The following is an 18,859-nucleotide window of genomic DNA, read 5'->3' on the forward strand; positions in this document are numbered from 1 at the left end:
ATTCTAAAAATATTTCTGCACTAGAATAGAATCGACGTGTACCTTCTCATCCACAATATTAGATCTATCAAATGCATTTGCAATTTGAGTTAGTGAGTCAGAATGACCCTAATATTTTGGTTCAGCTCATCATATTTTGAAATATTTCTTTTACTTTTACTACCCTTCGAGGAAGATGCAGACGCAGAAGGCGCCAATGTAGTTCGTGACTGTCGAACACTTATACATTCAATTTCCTCTAAATTCTCTAGATTGATCTCATTTCTTGCAACCATTTCATCTATTTCGTCAATACTTGTGTCTTTTCCTCGCATTGCCATGCTCGCGTCTCTTCCTTCTGTTGCCCAACGACGATTTTTCTCTTTTGAAGTTTCAGCTCCTGATCCAGTAGCTCTATCTTTTTCAAAAATTTCACGTAGAATATTAAACAAAGGAAATGAGACATTTCTGACTTGGCGTGCAGCCGAATAACTCTGTTAAAGTAGGAAACATTCAAAATTTTAACTTTATGATATAAAGAAAACAAAAGATAATATTTTATCAACATTTTCATACCTTAATTAAGGCATCCCATACGGGTATTTCAGCATTTATTGTTTTAGTACTATCATTCCAAGCAAAGCCACTACCGCGCTTCAAAACTTCCAAAGCAATATCCATTTTTCTTTTCAAAGTCTTTAATTGATTTTGAATATTGTCTTTATTTACCTTTGTAGTGAAATGCAAGTTAATTGCTTCAATTGCAACGTTATATGTTGCAGGGTTAAAATTTCTATTAGGTTTCTGTGCTTGTGTTTTTTGGTCAAGCAAAATGTTAAGTAAAAATTCATCCATTTGTTGTGTCCACACAATATATCCCAATGCATTCGTTTTGTCATCACAATCACTCGTATCCATTGTTTAAGTTGTAAAGCAACATTCACAAAAGTAAATTATATGTATTTAAAAAGTATATATTATCAATTTGAAATAAGACTTATAATAAAATCAATAAAACAAATAAGGTAAGTAGTAAACAATTTCTTAAATAACAATAATAATAAAAAGAAGTTTCACATTATAAAAGAAATGAAAATTTACTTTCAAATACATCAAATTTCCTTAGAATTATTGATTAGCCACATAATCAGTCCACATGTTTCCCGCTATGAGATCTCTTCGCATTGATCCTTGTCTACCCTCTTCACTCACGTCAATCCTTGGCATTTCTTGTGGATGTTCAACCTCACAATTCATAAGATCTTCATCAACTTCTGCCATTAATCTTTTATCTGGCTCTACTCCTAATAGAAAATTGTGTAAAATACAACAGACTAATGTAATTTTAGTCTATGTCTCGAAATTTTATTGTGATTCAGTTCCATTCGCCAAAATAGGAAATCTTTTTTTTAACACACCAAACGCCCTTTCAATTGCATTACATAAAGAAGCATGTTTGTGATTAAATATCTCTTTTGAATTTCTGGGACCATTTGTTGAATACTCTTTTAAATGGTAACGCGTCCCTCGATAAGGAGTAATAAATCCATATTTTAGAGCAAATCTAGCGTCACCGAGATAAAATTTACCTAAAAACATGTAAAGTGGATTAGTTTTTATTTGCTTATACTTATGATATAATTATGATAATATTAAATTTAAATACCTTCAGGCACATTTAAATTATCTTCTCTATTTAACGCACTCTGTAGAATCTTTGAGTCAACTGCTGATCCTTCCCATCCAGGCAAAACATATGTAAAGTTTAAATGAAAAGTGCATGCTGCTAAGACATTTTGTGTAGGAAAATCTTTTCGTCCTCTAAATCGTGTAACTTCTTCTTTTGGAACTTTTACACGAATGTGTGTTCCATCAATAGCTCCAACACAATCCTATCAAATTAATAAATATAGTTTAGTAATTGTTATAAAATGGTTGTACAAAATTATAACTAAAAATTACCTTAAAGTAGGGATAGAATCTGCTATTATTTACTATTTCTGGTGGTGTTGTAGTTCCGTTAGGTTGTATGATAAACTGATCTTCAAGTGAAATAATCACCCTCGTAACATCGTGAAAATGACAACTAATTGTCTCAGTGGAGTGATTAAAAAAAAATCAAATTGTTCGATTTCTCACATTATGAGATAGAATATGCAAAAACTTTGCAACTTGTTCCTCTACGCAGCTATATGCATTATCTTTGAGACGACCACTTCCCCGAAGTATTCCAACAAGCTTAGCAAAAGTATTCGGCCCCATACGTAAAATGTCATGAGTTCTATCACTATTAATAATGTCCTTCATTAATTTTTTTCTAACTTCTTCTCTCTCACCAGCATTTTCTGAAACCGATCTACATATATAGCCAGACTGTTGATAAGCTGATAATAATGTGACTAAATGTGCCACGCAAACAACTACTACTCCAATGGCCTTTTGTCTTTTCCTTTCAAATTCTTGTCTGATATCATCTACATTTGATATTTAAAATTATCAGTATATATCATGATTAATAATGAAACCCTAGCACTAGTTTGCAAAGTAAATGATTACAACTTTTTCATTTTCAAATTGTTGGATATATTGGATGAGTATATTTCTAATATAAAATGACTGTTGTATTTTTCTTTCACTGTTAACTTATATATAATTAATTCATTTATTAAATACTAACTACTAATGTGTATACTAATTGTTAAAGATAATATTGGCAATATTGGCTTATATATATAAAACTTATCAAGGTTATAAAAGTGTAGTATTTATTTATTCAATCACAATAAATACATTTTGTTGCACATAAATGCTGTGAATTCTGAAGAATTGCATGATATGACTCTTTGTTTTAATTTTTAAGTACACAAGTACACAAAATACAAAAGTGGTGGTGGATACTAAAGTATTGGATTCTATGATTTTTGGTTATAAAATTCTGCTCCATTCACGTAAAAGTTTGAAGTACAAATATACAAATGTAAATTTTTCAAACTACAATAATACAAAAGTGGTGGTAGATCAATCTGTTAAATGCAGTTTAAGATATTGGAGTATACCAAACAAAATGGTGTGAATTATGGAGGATTGGAATATGATTTTTATTATACAATTCTGTATTATAGATTTTTCAAATACAAGAATACAAAAGCGGTGGTGGATTAATCTGTTAAACACAAACTTTTGGTAATTTTGAGAAATCGATATCTTACTCCATAATTTGAGGATAAATTTTTAAGTACACAAAATACAAAAGTGGTGGTGGATACTAAAGTATTGGATTCCATGACTTTTGGTTATATTGGTTATACAATTCTGTATTATAGATTTTTCAAGGGTTAATTATAACGACGCCCCCTGAGGTTTGTCATATTGACAGTCGTATACATCTTAGCCTTTTTTCGAACAAAGACACTCCCTAAAGTTACAAACTTGAACAATGACACCCAATTTAAAAAAAGCAGAGCCAAACACAACCTTAAGTTACGTGAAATGTCTAATATGCCATAAGAATATTTTAATCTCACCTAAAATGACCAAACTATCCTCTCCTCTTATAATCTCATCTCATCTCTCTCTCTCTCACACACACACACAAACTGCTCAATCGCCCTCATCTTCTTCCACATCCTCAAACCCCCAATCCGTATCAAAACCAAATTGCCGGTTTGGCCCTTTCTGCAGAGGAAAACAACAGTAAGTGAGAGGGAGAGACCCACCAAGTGTGATAATTTGATTGGATAATGAGGGTCTCTACTGCTTTGTCTTAACTCTTGACTCCCCATTTTTATCTATTATATATATATATATATAGACTATAGATATAATGTTAAGGAATAAAGGTGGAGGGAATAAAAGATTAAGGGGGAGAGAGATTTGTTGTTTGGTATTATATCAACGGCGGCGGTAGCAATGGACGGCAGAGATCGGAGAAGGTTGAGGATATCAACGGCGGCGAGGAGTGAGATCAGCGGCGGCAGCGATAGACAGCATAGATCGAAAAAGGTTGAGGATATCAACGGCGGCAAGGAGTGAGATCGGCGGCGGCAGCGATGGACAGTAGAGATCGGAGAAGGTTGAGGTGGCAGACGCTGGTGGTGTTGTCGATGCAGAGAGCAGTGGCTGAGAGGCGGAGATAGGTGAGGCGAGTTAGGAATTGGATTGACTGTGGATGGCTCAGTCGTGGAGGACTCGCGGTGGCTGGTGAGGGCTTGGCCGGTAAGGTCTTTTCCTTGCTCGCCGCGAGCTCCCTTTTTGAGGCGATCTGTGTTTTTTTTTTTTTTTTGGATGGTGTGATCTATGTGTGTTGGGTTTTTGTTGTAATGACCCTAAACTGATACCCCTTTAAAAAAAATAAAATTTGGCATAACCTCCCCTAAAAAGGGGACTACAACCACCTGCTCAAATAAAATAAAAAACGCAATGGCCCTTTCTGGCCTTTCAAAACACCTCCAACTTGTCCCAACACATAATAAAATTAATATACTCTAACATCCCATTCATCCGTTCATTATACCTCAACATGGCTCATCTCATGGTGGAATATTTACATACCGTTTAATCCAAATTATTATAATTACAGTCCTAAAATATAGTTACAATAACAAGAGTTCACAAATCTCTATACCAAATATAACAAACTAAGATTTTACAAAAATATGGGACTTAATACAAAAATAGCAAAAAGAAGTCTTCTAATCCAAATTAGGCCTGTAGTGGAAAGTCATCCGTCACTTCTTTCCCGTTTCCTGAAAAAAATTATTAAATAATAGGGTAAGCATAAAGCTCAGTAGGTAGCACTTAAAACACGCATCTTGTGTCCTTGTGAGTCCATACAAAGAATAGATCAATAGGAATAGGTATCATACAATGTTGGGATAATACAACATTTCAACCAAACTCAAGTGCAAACAATGCAATGCCATGGAATGCGAATGCATGTCGATGTCGCTCCCCATTTTCACATTTCAAAACCATCACTTTCAAACTGTTAATACAACCCGCCCTTTGGTGACCCTGCAGCGGCATGAGAGGAGGATTGGCTAGTGTCCCTGACCCTTGGTAACCCCACGGCGTCATTATGGGGCCCAGCTAGCTCAACTACGTTAGGGCGACTCCTTAGTCCCCTCTAGGCTATATTAACACTCTGGCGCTTTAGTATCCCCGCGGCGATCGGGTTTTCATAAAACCATTTCGTAAAAACTGTTTTCCCAAAATTTCCCTTTTTGTTTCAAGCAAATTCTCCCATTTCATGCAAACCTAATGGTATGTACATGTATATATGTCCCATGCTTTCAATATTATGGCATTTAGAATTTTACACCACACAATTAACCATACATCATATTTAACATCTTCAAATAAATTATCAACACATTTAAACACAACAAGACAACACAGAATTTTACACCACAAAATTAAGCATACATCATATTCAACATCTCCAAATGAATTATCAACACATTAAACACAACAAGACAACCTTTAAGCATGCTTTTCTACTCATATTCATAAATCATGAATTTTCCTAAACATCATTTATATAATCATTGAAACAATTAACTTCCAAATTAAACATGCTTGTCACAACAAGAGAGATATAATTCACAATGGAGCAAGAAAAACATGGATTAAGAGCCCCTACCTCTAAATTGAACAAACTTGAAAGTAGGGCTCTAAACTCGACTGCACAAATGAGCACCAAAACTGAAATTGTTGGTACAACCATGTAGAGCTCGTCGTGGGCTTCGTTTTGCCTCAAATAACACTTAAAAACACTAAGAGATAATAGGGAAATCAAGAGTTGAAGTTGCAAATGAAAAAGAAAAAAATAAATAAAGCAGCGAGAGGGAGAGGACGCGGCAGAGAGAAGAGAAACAGAAAAATGGGTCTGTAATCCCATTTGCCACATCATAACTTAAAATAAAGTGGGTCCCACAGCTAAATAAAAAATTTATTTTAACATAAATATATATAAAGTCAAAAACTTTACATTCTCCCCAACTTTAAAAAGATTTCGTCCCTGAAATCAAGCCATACCTGTGGGAGAAAACAACTCTGGATACTTCAAGTGAACTTCCTGTTCAAGCTCCCAAGTAGCCTCCTCAACTCTGTGGTGTCTCCAAAAACTTTCACTATTGATATCGTCTTCTTCCTCAACACCTTCTGCTGTGTGTCAATGATCTGAACTGGTCTTTCCTCATAGGAAACATCCTCATCAATGTCCATATCAACCCAACTCAAAATGTGAGATGGATTCGGCTCGTACTTCCGTGGCATCGATACATAAAAGACATTGTGGACCCTGTCTAACTGTGGTGGCAAAGCAAGTCTGTAGGTAACCTCTCCTACACGGTTCAAAATCTCAAACAGTCCTATGAATCGTGGCGACAACTTGTCACTTTTCTCGAATCTCATCAATCCTTTCCGTGGAGAAACCCGCAGAAAAACATGGTCTCCCACCACAAAAGATAGCGGTCGTCTCCACCTATCCGCATAGCTCTTCTATCGACTCTGAGTTGTGAGCAACCTCTATCTTATCAGCTTAATTTTCTCGGTAATCTCAAGTACTATGTCGGGTCCTAAGGCGGTTGTCTCCCCCACCTCAGTCCAACAAACAGGAGACCTACAAGGTCTACCATACAACGCCTCAAATGGAGCCATCTGAATGCTCGCTTGATAACTATTGTTATAGGCAAACTCAATAAGTGGAAGGTGATCCTCCCAACTACCACCCAAGTCAAGCACACATGCTCGAAGCATATCCTCCAAGATCTGGATAGTACGCTCCGACTGGCCATCTGTCTGTGGATGGAATGTCGTACTAAGATGCAACGCTGAACCAAATGCTGCTTGAAGTCCTTCCCAGAACTTCGAAGTGAACTTGGCATCCCTATCTAAGACAATGGTTACTGGAATTCCATATAACCTTACAATCTCCTTCATATAAAGTACACCAAGCTTCTTTGCATCATCTGTTGCCTTAATAGGCAAAAAGTGAGCCATCTTGGTCAACCTGTCAATGATGACCCATACGGCTTCATTGCCCCTCCGTGACCTTAGAAGACCTGTCACAAAATCCATAGCAATATGTTCCCATTTCTACTGTACTACAGGTAATGGTTGCAATAAACCAACTGGTCTCTGATGCTCGGCCTTTACCTGTTGACAGGTAAGGCATCTAGCCACAAACTGTACAACATCTTTCTTCATCTTGTTCCACTAATATTGACGTCTCAAATTGTGATACATTTTGGTACCACCTGGATGAACTGCAAAGCGGGAAGTATGAAACTCCCGTAAGACGTCCTCATGATAACTTGTGGAAACTACCAACAAAGCCCTGAACCGTAGACCCCCATCTACATGCAAGGCCCAATCTTTCACTGTCTTACCACTGGAGATCAAAGCGTGAATAGCATCCAAATCCGGATCCTGTCTCTGCGACTCAATCACTCGTCTGACAAGAGTGGGCTGAGCCACAAGACTAAATAAGAATGCCGACTCACTGTAAACATTACCATCAAAACATTGTAATCCCATCTCTGCTAGATCTTCAAGCATCTTCCACTTCCGAATGGCCAAACTAGCCAAAGTTCCACGAGCTTTCCGGCTTAAGGCATCTACTACCACATTTGCCTTGCCTCGGATGATACTGCAAGTCAAAATTGTAATCTTTCAAAAATTCAACCCATCGCCTCTGTCTGTTGTTCAAGCTTTTTGGGAGAAAAGGTACTTGAGACTTTTATGATCCGAGTACACCTCGAATCTCTCACCATACAAGTAATGTATCCAACACTTCAAGGCAAATACAACTGCCGCTAACTCCAAATCATGAGTAGGGTAGTTAAGCTCGTGAGTCTTCAACTGTCGAGACCCATAAGCCACTACTCTACCATCCTGCATCAACACACATCCCAAACCATCACGTGAAGCATCACAATAAATTACATAACCCAAGCCACGCTCAGGTATCACTAACACTGGAGCTGTAGTCAATTTTGTCTTCAACTCCTGAAAAGATGACTCACAGGCTTCATTCCAGACAAACTTGATCCCTTTCCGGGTCAAACGGGTCATAGGCGCTGCCAATGAGAGAAATCCTTCACAAATCTCCGATAGTAACCCGCTAGGCCAAGGAAACTCCGGATCTCAAAAACATTCTTGGGTTACTCCCAATTCAAAACTGCTTTAACCTTTGATGGATCTACTGACACTTCACCTTCTGAAACAACATGTCCCAAAAATTTCACCTCCTATAGCCAAAACTCACATTTATCATATTTGGCATACAATCGGTGTTCCCGCAAAATCTGTAAAATAATACTTAAATGGACCTCGTGCTCCTCCCGAGTCCGTGAGTACACAAGAATGTCATCCACGAAAACTACCACAAATTGGTCCAAGTAATCGTGAAAGACACGGTTCATTAAGTCCATGAATGCCGCTGGCGCATTAGTTAAGCCAAAAGGCATAACAATGAACTCATAGTGTCCATACCGTGTACGGAATGCTGTCTTCAGGATATCCTAACCCCTAACCCACAATTGATAATAGCCAGAGCTCAAGTCAATCTTCGAGAAACAACTAACTCCCCTCAACTGATCAAATAAATCATCTATCCTTGACAAAGGATACTCGTTCTTGACGGTGGCATGATTCAACTTCCGATAATCGATGCACAACCTCAAAGAACCATCTTTCTTCTTAGCAAACAAGATCGGTGCACCCCACGACGACATACTCGGTCTGATAAAACCTTTTATTCTTAAATCATCAAGCTGCCTCTTCAATTCTTCCAATTCAACTAGTGCCATATGATACGGTGCCATAGAAATCGGCGCGGTACCGGGCATCAAATCAATAGTAAACTCCACCTCTCGGTGTGAAGGCAACTCTGTCAAATCCTCTGAAAACACATCCAGAAAATGGCGAACAACTATAGGGTAACCCTCTTTCACAACATCATCTTCTTCGGTTAGAAGACTAGCCAAGAAATAATCACCACGACTTAGTCCACGAACTCCATAAAATAATGAAATGTGGGAATCACTCCAATCTCTTACGAAAAAAAAACAGTCTCCCTCAGAAGTGCAAACTGTGACTCTACCTCTAAAACAGTTGATCGTAACACGAAAGGAAGCTAACCAATCCATCTCGAGAATGACATCAAAGCTAGTCATCTCCAGGAGGATAAGGTCAAACACAAAAGTTCGTCCAGCTATCACAATGGAACAATCCCTCACAACTCGGCTCAAAGACACTGAAACCCTAACTGGTGTATCAACATACAATGCCCGATCCATGAAACTGACCTCTAACCCCGATGCAAGTGCAAATAATGATGATATAAAGGAATGAGATGCACCAGAGTCAAACAAAACACGGGCCCAACAACTAAACACTGAAAATATACCTCGAAGAACTGATGGACCAGAAGATGCATCGGCCTGAGTAAGTACAAAAACACGTCCCTGTGGTGCCTGAGCCTGAGGACTGCCAACCTGAACACCTGACTGCTGCCCACCTGAACACCTGACTGCTGCCCACCTGAACACCTGATTGCTGCACTGACATAGTAGGAGTATCCCTCCTAACTGGCTGTGAACCCTTAGAAGACATGGCAGGCTGTGGTGGTGGCGGTCTGAAACCTGACTGAACTGTAGCTGATTGTGACGACCTCTACTGTGACCCTCTGCCACTATTGGTGCCTACTCCTCGAGTAGGACAATCCTGGATCAGATGGCCCTGCTGGCCACACCCATAACAAGCTCTCGATGGCGCAGAAACTGTGGTCAAGTTCGTAGGACATCTGGACTTGTAATGTCCAGGTTACTAGCACTGAAAACAAACGACTCCACTCCTATCAGACCCAGCTGGCAAAGTAGTGGTAGGAGTGGATCGTGTAGATTGCTGCCCCTGAAACTAAGATAGACCGCCCCTGTTCTTTTTCTAAAAAGATCCTTCTGAAGATGGCCCTGCACCCCTCTTTTGCTTCCACTGCTCTCTTCTCGCATCCTTATCTTTAACGTCAGTCTCCAGCATTAAAGCCCTTTCCACTCCTTTAGAATAAACCTTGATAAACTGTGCCGTTATCAACGGCCTCATTCTATCATTAAGACCGGAAACAAATTTCTGAGTTTTGTCAACTTCATCTCTTACCATTTCCGGAGCAAAGCGAGAAAGTGAAGTGAACTTGTTCTCATACTCCGCCATTGACATATTACCTTGAATAAAGCCAAGAAACTGGTCTTTTAACTCCCATCTTTTAGAAAGCGGAAAATACTTCTCGTAAAATAGTTCCTTAAACTTGTCCCAACTCATCTCTTCCACCTTATGCCGATTCGTAACCGTCTTCCACCAAAGTTTGGCATCCTTAGCAAACTTATAAGTTGCTAGGATGATCTTCAGGTGATCCTCTGTCACATCCATTGAGGTCAACTGTGTCTCAACTTGATCAATGTAGTCGTCTGCTGCCATTGGATCACCGCCTTCAAACATTACCGGCATCAACTGAGAAACCCTTTAATAATCTTGAGACGCTTCTGAGCCGGAATCTCCTCAACTTGAACTGTAGGTTGTGGTGCCGACTGCGACTGAGCAGCAATCGTTGCCCTCACGGCATTTTGCAACAAACGATTCAACTCCAGTGCCACAGAACCTTCACCCACTTCTACGGGTGCTTTAATATTATCTCTCCTTGTGGGGACAACTCTCGGGGGAATCAATGTGATACCCCTCGGATCCGAGACACGGATTGATCAGGCCCAGGCCCAAACCCGAGGGAATATCAAACAATTAATATTTAAACGAACACAGATTACTAAATGAAATAAGAATTAAAATTTAAGAACTGAAAGAAAACTAAAAGATAATCCTTAATAATTTAAATACTTAAAATTCCACATAATAAAGTTATAATAATCCAACTTAAAAAAACATCCTACTACAATCCAAGCTCAAGCCTGGAATTGACGTACATCCTATTACAGTATAACTCGGGAATCCATCCAGTGGACCCCTAACAAGAAACCAAACTGAAATAAAACTAGAAGAAATCCATAATTAAATCATGGAGAGAGATCCTACGTCGTCGGAAGAATGAGTGACCTTCTCTGCCCAGCATGAACAAGCTCAAGCCTGGAATTGATGTACACCTGAAAAATAGTAGTAGGTCAGGTCCACGAACAAGTTCTATCCTACTACAATCCAAGCAGAGACTCGATACGCATATACATTCTAACCAACTCAACAATATTTAAATAGTCCGTAGATATATATATATTCACACTACAGGACTTTCACTAGACTACAGGCCCATCTCAACCTGACTAGTAGGCACCATGCAAAGCGCACCTGAGGTGGGCATGACTACCTAGACCTAGCAGGGTACACATCAAACCATCGTAGCCAGTTATGCATCCCTATGCATATACGCTCCCTAACCAGCGACTCTGAGACTCAGGTTCATATCGTGGTACCATAAAAATATATTTAAAATCCGTTCCCATCCATCCGTAAGAAATCCAGTTTAGTAGTTCAGCGTAATCAGCAGCACAGACTAACATATAAGGAGGACTCTATTTATTAAAATCCGTACCCTTATTCCAAAATAGGTATGACTTAGCAATTTGAGCTAAACCAACCCTAGTATGTCATTGTCCCATACCGGTGCATACCATCCATCCATCCAGTAGTTGACATTACAGATAAGTAATGTAAGTTTCAAACTAATCCGTAACTACAACAATTGATAATATAACTATGTAAATATAAATATCAATTGTTCCAAAAATACATAGCCAATGTGTATGGCAAACTGAACCAAAAGAAGCATACATAGAAATTTAAACTAACATGCTTACTCCAGTAACTGATAAATCTAAATAATGAGATACATCAATCAATTTCATAACAAGCATAATAAAAATAGACAATCTATCATACTCATACTATACTAACCCATTAATTGATGCTATAAATGATAAAAAGCTACACATCAATTAATCCTCACTAAACATGACAAAAATATAGAATTTGACATGCATATTTTACATCATTGATACATAATTAGAGATGTATAATCCTTGACAAAAAATTGCTAAATTAAGTCCCAGCAATTTAAACATCCATAGCCAAATTCAGTATAGGTAAGTTGTTAAGAAATTCCTATTATTCAAATTTCTAACAATCTAGAACTGGGTACACCTTCTGTGTTTTAAACCACACTTTTAAACCATCCAAAACCTACCATCACAGTCTCTAACTTAAGTCTGAAAACCCAAAAATCCATTCACAGTAGCCCAACCTCACTGGAAATAATAGAAAAATAAAAAAAATAAAGAAAACAAGGAAGCAGGCTAAGTCCCCAACTGAGCAAGCTAAGTCCCCAACTAAGCAAGCTAAGTTCCTAACTTAGTCGGCTCGGTTGGTGATGTCGTCTTCTTCACTTTCCTTGAGTCCGGCGTCTTCCCGATGAATTGTCCTCATTACCTAGGGTTTTTAAGGTCTGAACTAGACTCCAAGGTGTTCCAGGAATAATTAAACCCTTTGTTTAATAATCGACAACAATTGCAACCCGAACTATGCAATAAGGATTTAAAACAAGCAACTTATAGTTCATCAACGTTTACTGTTTAAACAAATCAACCATGAAACCCAGAAACCTAGAATTATTTTAATGTTTACCTAATGTGTTCCAAACTTAATTTAGTTCCTTATTCAATAATTCGTCGTCAATTTAAATCATGAATTAAGTAAGAAACATTCAAAACAACCAAGTTTACACTACATGAAACACAGATTGATTTAATTACCTCAGACATGCAAACCAGATTAATGTTTATATTTCTTTACCCCTGAAGTTGTGTTAAGAATGTAAAGAACACGAGCAAAGGGAAAGAGTTAGGATTAGAACTTGCCTTACACCAACGGTTCTTCCCAAGTTCTCCGGTGAACCTCTCTGTTTGCTCTTTCTTTCTCGGATTCCACTATCTTACTATGTCGTAATAATTCTAAAAACCCTAGGTAGACCTCTTAGATAAGTATTTATATAACATACTAACCCTAGACTTAGTTAAACCCTAATCGGATTACTCGGCCCATAGCACAATCTAGGTGAAAAGCATAACGGCTACTTATGTGTATACCATATATGCAACCAACCCTAGTATAACGTGAAGTTAGAAAAAAATTACTTTTAATTAAATAATATCATACCATTAAATCAATAATTAACATAATTACATAAAATAAAAAAAATTAAATAAATAAACAAATAAAAAGAATAAATAAACAAATAAAAAGAATTAAATAAATAAACAATTAAAGCAAAACTAAAAAGCCAATTAATAAACAATTAAAGAATTAAAAATTCAATTAAAATAATAAATTAAATACCAGGACTATTGTAATGACCCGAATTTTTCGGATAAATTTTTTCCGTTGTCTTTTCCCTTCTTAGTTTGGTTTCTTGTCGATTAGTGTCATCTCGAGTGCTCTGGAGTGATTTCCGAGACTCTTTTCTGTGGATTGACAACTTCCTTTGAGAGCCGAGTCAGTTCCGCATTTTTCGTTTTTCGACACTATTCACTTTTTGTCTTTTCCCTATTTTATCTTTTTCCCTATTTCGTTTTTTCCTCGTTTGTCACTCTGTTTGCGTAACCATACTTCTTGTGTTCGGAGTTGGTTTCTGACTTCACGTATCTTCATTCTCAATGGTTTCCATGAGATATGTATCTTTACTTTCGTGAGAAAGTACTCTGGTTGCTCCCGGTGCCCATAGGGGCATAAGTGCAAAGTTCTTTAGAAACTTTTTCTTTTCTTAGGGTGTTTTTCATAAATATCTTTTGAAGATATTTTATTTCAGGGGTATCTAAGAAAATATCTTTTGGAAGATATTTTCATTCTGGGGCATATTTCAGGTACAAGAATCAAAGTTGAGGTCTTCATTATGCTTCGATGGTTTGTGGAATTGGAGACTTCCACTTTTGTGAAGGTTAGCTTAGAATGCCAATTGTAGTCTTATATGTCAACATGTGTACATTTGATTCCTTATATGTAATGTGTACATTTGACATGTATGAGATGAGGCCGGAGGCCAATGACATGTAAATTGTATCCTATGTAAATTTTGACTTCATGGAATATTATGAAAATATTGTAAAATATTGAGTTTTTGATTCACCATGTTTGCATTGGCTGTGGGAATTCCATTTTGATTCTTCCATTAGCATTCATTCACCATGTATGAAGGGTGGCCAAGGGCCAAACGGCATTTTGAAACCATCTCATGATTTTAAATTCCAAGTTTTCGTTTCAAACTTCGTTTTTGGCATTTTGGCCGTTGGGGGGTCATATTTTGTATTGGCCATATTTTTGGGTCATGGACCATTGTAGCATGTCTTATTAGGTAAGTTACGTTTGCGTGCATGGTCGTTTCCGGGCAAGGATTCTTCTTTGGTGAAATGAGCCTCCTACGGACTCATTTTTCACTTTTGTTGCATATTCTGACTTAAGGGTATTTTGGAAATTTTCTTTGGGAAATAAATTCCGTTCTTCATATGGTTGATTATAAAATATGATTTTAGGGGGGATTTCTTTTTCGTGTTTTTACAGAAAATGCCATCTTGGCATCGGAAATCGCATCCGAAGTTCAGCTCTCAGTTTTTAAATTTAGCAGCTTTTTGGACCCTCTGGACCAGTTTTCTTGGGAGGGCATTTTGGGCATTTCACATTGCGTATTTTTCAATTTTTCTCACAAATCACGTAGAAAACTCGATTTTGAGGGGGGTTTCTTCTTTGAGTTTTTCCAGAAAATGTCATCTAAGACCTCAAATTTTCATTTTTTCCGGAAAAACCCCTGCTGCCAGGTTTTTGGGTCGCACCCTTACTGCCCCTTCACATCTAAACGGTTACGAGGGGTTTCGTAACCGGTTAGATGAGTGTGGGCAGTGTTTTTTTCACTATTTTTGGCTTCCTAACCGGTTAGGAAGGTCTCCTAACCGGTTAGATGTTCATGGGTTGCCTTTTTTGGACCGTTTTGCCTCTTCTTCTTCCGTTAGCCATATCTTCTTCATCTGGACTCCGAATCAAGTGATTTTTGAGTCTAAGTTCATTGATTTTTCATTCTCTTTCCAATGGTGTGCTCGGTGGCACTCACTTTTAAGCTAGAAATGACGATTTTGCCCCTAGGTGCATTCTTATCCGTTTTTGAAATGTTGTTTCCGCATTTGATTCCTTTGGGTCCCGTGACCTCGTTGAGGGTCACAATGGTGTCTTAGAGTCATGTTGTATCTCTGGAGACCGTTGTTTGTCTTTTGCTTCTGCATTTCGGATCGATTATCGGATCATCTTTCTGTTCATCACTGACGAACCGGGTTGAAAAAATTAGGCCGTCACAACTATCCTTTTGAAATTAGGAGTATTACAATCAAGTCCCTAAGAAGTGTGTCCTCATCATTTAGCTCCTCCGGATTGGAGTTGGAGCTCTCGCCAAGATCACCCCTAGTCGGTCTAGGGCCAACTTCCCTGGTTTCCTCACGCCGTGACATCGTTCTATAAAATAAAGAAAACAATTCAATAACGATAACACTAAGGTCCAACCGTGAACAACCCAACGCAAAAAGATACCGTACAAACATTTAGCATGTAATACTATGCAATGAACACATTAATATAAACATATAAGCACGTAAGCAAGTAAGCAGTTAAGCATGTTTTTTTACATAGCAAAACACTTTTGCAAATAAGGAAATAAATAATGCAAATGACTTCACAGACAACCTTAGGTAAGCCTCTACTCGTCGTTCTAATGGTATTCGAACCATCGCTCTGACACAAAATTTGTAATGACCCTAAACTGATACCCCTTTAAAAAAAAAAAAATTAGCATGACCTCCCCTAAAAAGGGGATTACAACCACCTACTCAAAAAAAAAAAAAAAAAAAAAAAACGCAATGGCCCTTCCTGGCCTTTCAAAACACCTCCAACCTGTCCCAACACATAATAAAATTAATATACTCTAGCATCCCATCCATCCGTTCATTATACCTCAACATAGCTCATCTCATGGTGGAACATCTACATACCGTTTAATCCAAATTATCATAATTACAATCCCAAAATATAGTTACAATAACAAGAGTTCACAAATCTCTATACCAAATATAACAAACTAAGATTTTACAAAAATATGGGACTTAATAGAAAAATAGCAAAAATAAGTCTTCTAATCCAAATTAGGCCTGTGGTGGAAAGTCATCCGCCACTTCTTTCTCGTTTCCTGAAAAAAATTATTAAATAATAGGGTGAGCATAAAGCTCAGTAGGTAGCACTTAAGACACGCATCTTGTGTCCTTGTGAGTCTATATAAAGAATAGATCAATAGGAATGGAGATCATACAATGTCGGGATAATACAACATTTCAACCAAACTCAAGTGCAAACAATGTAATGCCATGGAATGCGAATACATGCCGATGTCGCTCCCCATCTTTACATTTCAAAACCATCACTTTCAAACTGTTAATACAACCCGCCCTTTGGTGACCCCGCAGCGGCACGAGAGGAGGATTGGCTAGTGTCCCTGTCCCTTGGTACCCCCGCGGCGTCATTATGGGGCCCAGCTAGCTCAACCATGCTAGAGCGACTCCCTAGTCCCCTCTAGGCTATATTAATACTCCGGCCCTTTGGTACCTCCGCGGCGACCGGGTTTTCATAAAACCATTTCGTAAAAACTCTTTTTTCAAAATTTTCCTTTTTGTTTTAAGCCAATTCTCTCATTTCATGCAAACCCAATGGTATGCACATGTATATATGTCCCATGCTTTCAATACTATGGCATTTAGAATTTTACACCACACAATTAAGCATACATCATATTTAACATCTCCAAATGAATTATCTACACATTAAACACAACAAGACAACACAGAATTTTACACCACAAAATTAAGCATACATCATGTTCAACATCTCCAAATGAATTATCAACACATTAAACACAACAAGACAACCTCTAAGCATGCTTTTCTACTCATATTCATAAATCATGAATTTTCCTAAACATCATTTATATAATCATTGAAACAATTAACTTTCAAATTAAACATGCTTGTCACAACAAGAGAGATATAATTCACAATGGAGCAAGAAAAACATGGATTAAGAGCCCCTACCTCTAAATTGAACAAAACCCTTGAAAATAGGTCTCTAAACTCAAATGCACAAATGAGCACCAAAACTGAAATTGTTGGTTCAACCGCGTAGAGCTCATCGTGGGCTTCGTTTTGCCTCAAATGGCACTTAAAAACACTAAGAGATGAAAGGGAAATCAAGAGTTGAAGTTGCAAATGAAAAAGAAAAAAAAAAAAATAAAGCATAGAGAGAGAGAGCACGCGGCAGAGAGAAGAGAAATAGAAAAATGGGTCTGTAATCCCATTTGCCACATGATAACTTAAAATAAAGTGGGTCCCACAGCTAAATAAAATTTTTTTTTTAACATATATATATATATATATATATATATATATAATGTGACGACCCTGATTTTTAGGCCAGTGTGTCCTGTGATGAACCGTAGGGGTGATCTGATAACGGATCCGAATGCAGAAGCGAAAATAGAAAACAAGACTCTAAGAAGTCAAAGTGACCTTCCATGAGGTCGTGAAACTCAACAAGAACTGATGCGGAAGCAAAAGATCGAAAATATAACAAATAAGCCCCCATGGGCAAAATAGTCATTTATGAAAACTATAGATTCAGGTGCCACCGAGCACACTGCTAGAAGGACAATGAAAAACTAATCAAGCTGGACTCAAGAATCGCATGATTCGGAGTCCGGACGAAGGAGAAACGGCATGACGAAGAAAAACGAGCACTTAAGGCAAAAAGGATAAACTGGTAATTATCCAGGAAGATCCGGGTGCAACTGAGCACACCGTTGGAAAGACAGCAAAAAATTAATCAAGTTCAAAAAAAAATTCACTTGAATCGGAGTCCGGACGAAGGAGAAAAGCTCAAAAGAAGAATTGACGTCGCGGCGGCCCGACGAGGGGCCATGACAGCCCCATGCGCACGCCTGTGCGCGCGCCCATGCACGCCGCGCGCGCGCTGAGTGCACCATGGCTGGCAGCAGCAGCCCAAAAGCTGCTATGGGGTTATTTTCCAGAAAAATCCAGATCAGAGGCTGAATTTGGAGGCCTAGATGAATTTTTTTGCAAAAACACAAAGAAGAAACCCCCCTCAAAATCGAGTTTTCTACGTGACTCGTAAGGAAAATTAAAAAAAAACTCACTGTGAAATGCCCAAAATGCCCTCCCAAGAAAACTGGTCCAGAGGGTCTAAAAAGCTGCTAAATTTAAAAACTGAGAGCTAAACTTCGGATGCGATTTCCGATGCCAAGATGACATTTTCTGGAAAAACACGAAAAAGAAACCCCCCCTAAAATCATGTTTTCTATTCAACCATGTTGAAAGAAGAAGATAAAACCACCTTGAAAGGTCCATAATGCCCTTAGATCAGAATATGCAAAAAAAAAATGCGAAATGAATTCACAAGAGGCTCAAAACACAAACGATAAGGTTTTGTCCGGAAACGACCATACACGCAAACGTAACTTACCTATTTGGACGTGCTACAATGGTCCAAGACTTAAATATACCACTGATACAAAATCCGACCCCCCAACGGGCAAAAAGGTAAAAATGGAACTTGGAATGAAAACTCGGAATCCAAAAATACAAAACGGGATCAAATGACCGTTTGGCCCTTGGCCACACTTCAAACATGATTTATGAGACCCTATGAAAGAATGAGAATGGAATTCCCACACCCGATGCAACCATGGTGAAGCAATGACTTGCTATTTTTTAAGATTTTCACA

The sequence above is a fragment of the Cornus florida genome, unplaced genomic scaffold, assembly GCF_030987335.1.
Source record: "Cornus florida cultivar Cherokee Brave unplaced genomic scaffold, ASM3098733v1 CherokeeBrave_3.0.0_Hap2_Chr11, whole genome shotgun sequence".
In the NCBI taxonomy this organism is placed as follows: Eukaryota; Viridiplantae; Streptophyta; class Magnoliopsida; order Cornales; family Cornaceae; genus Cornus; species Cornus florida.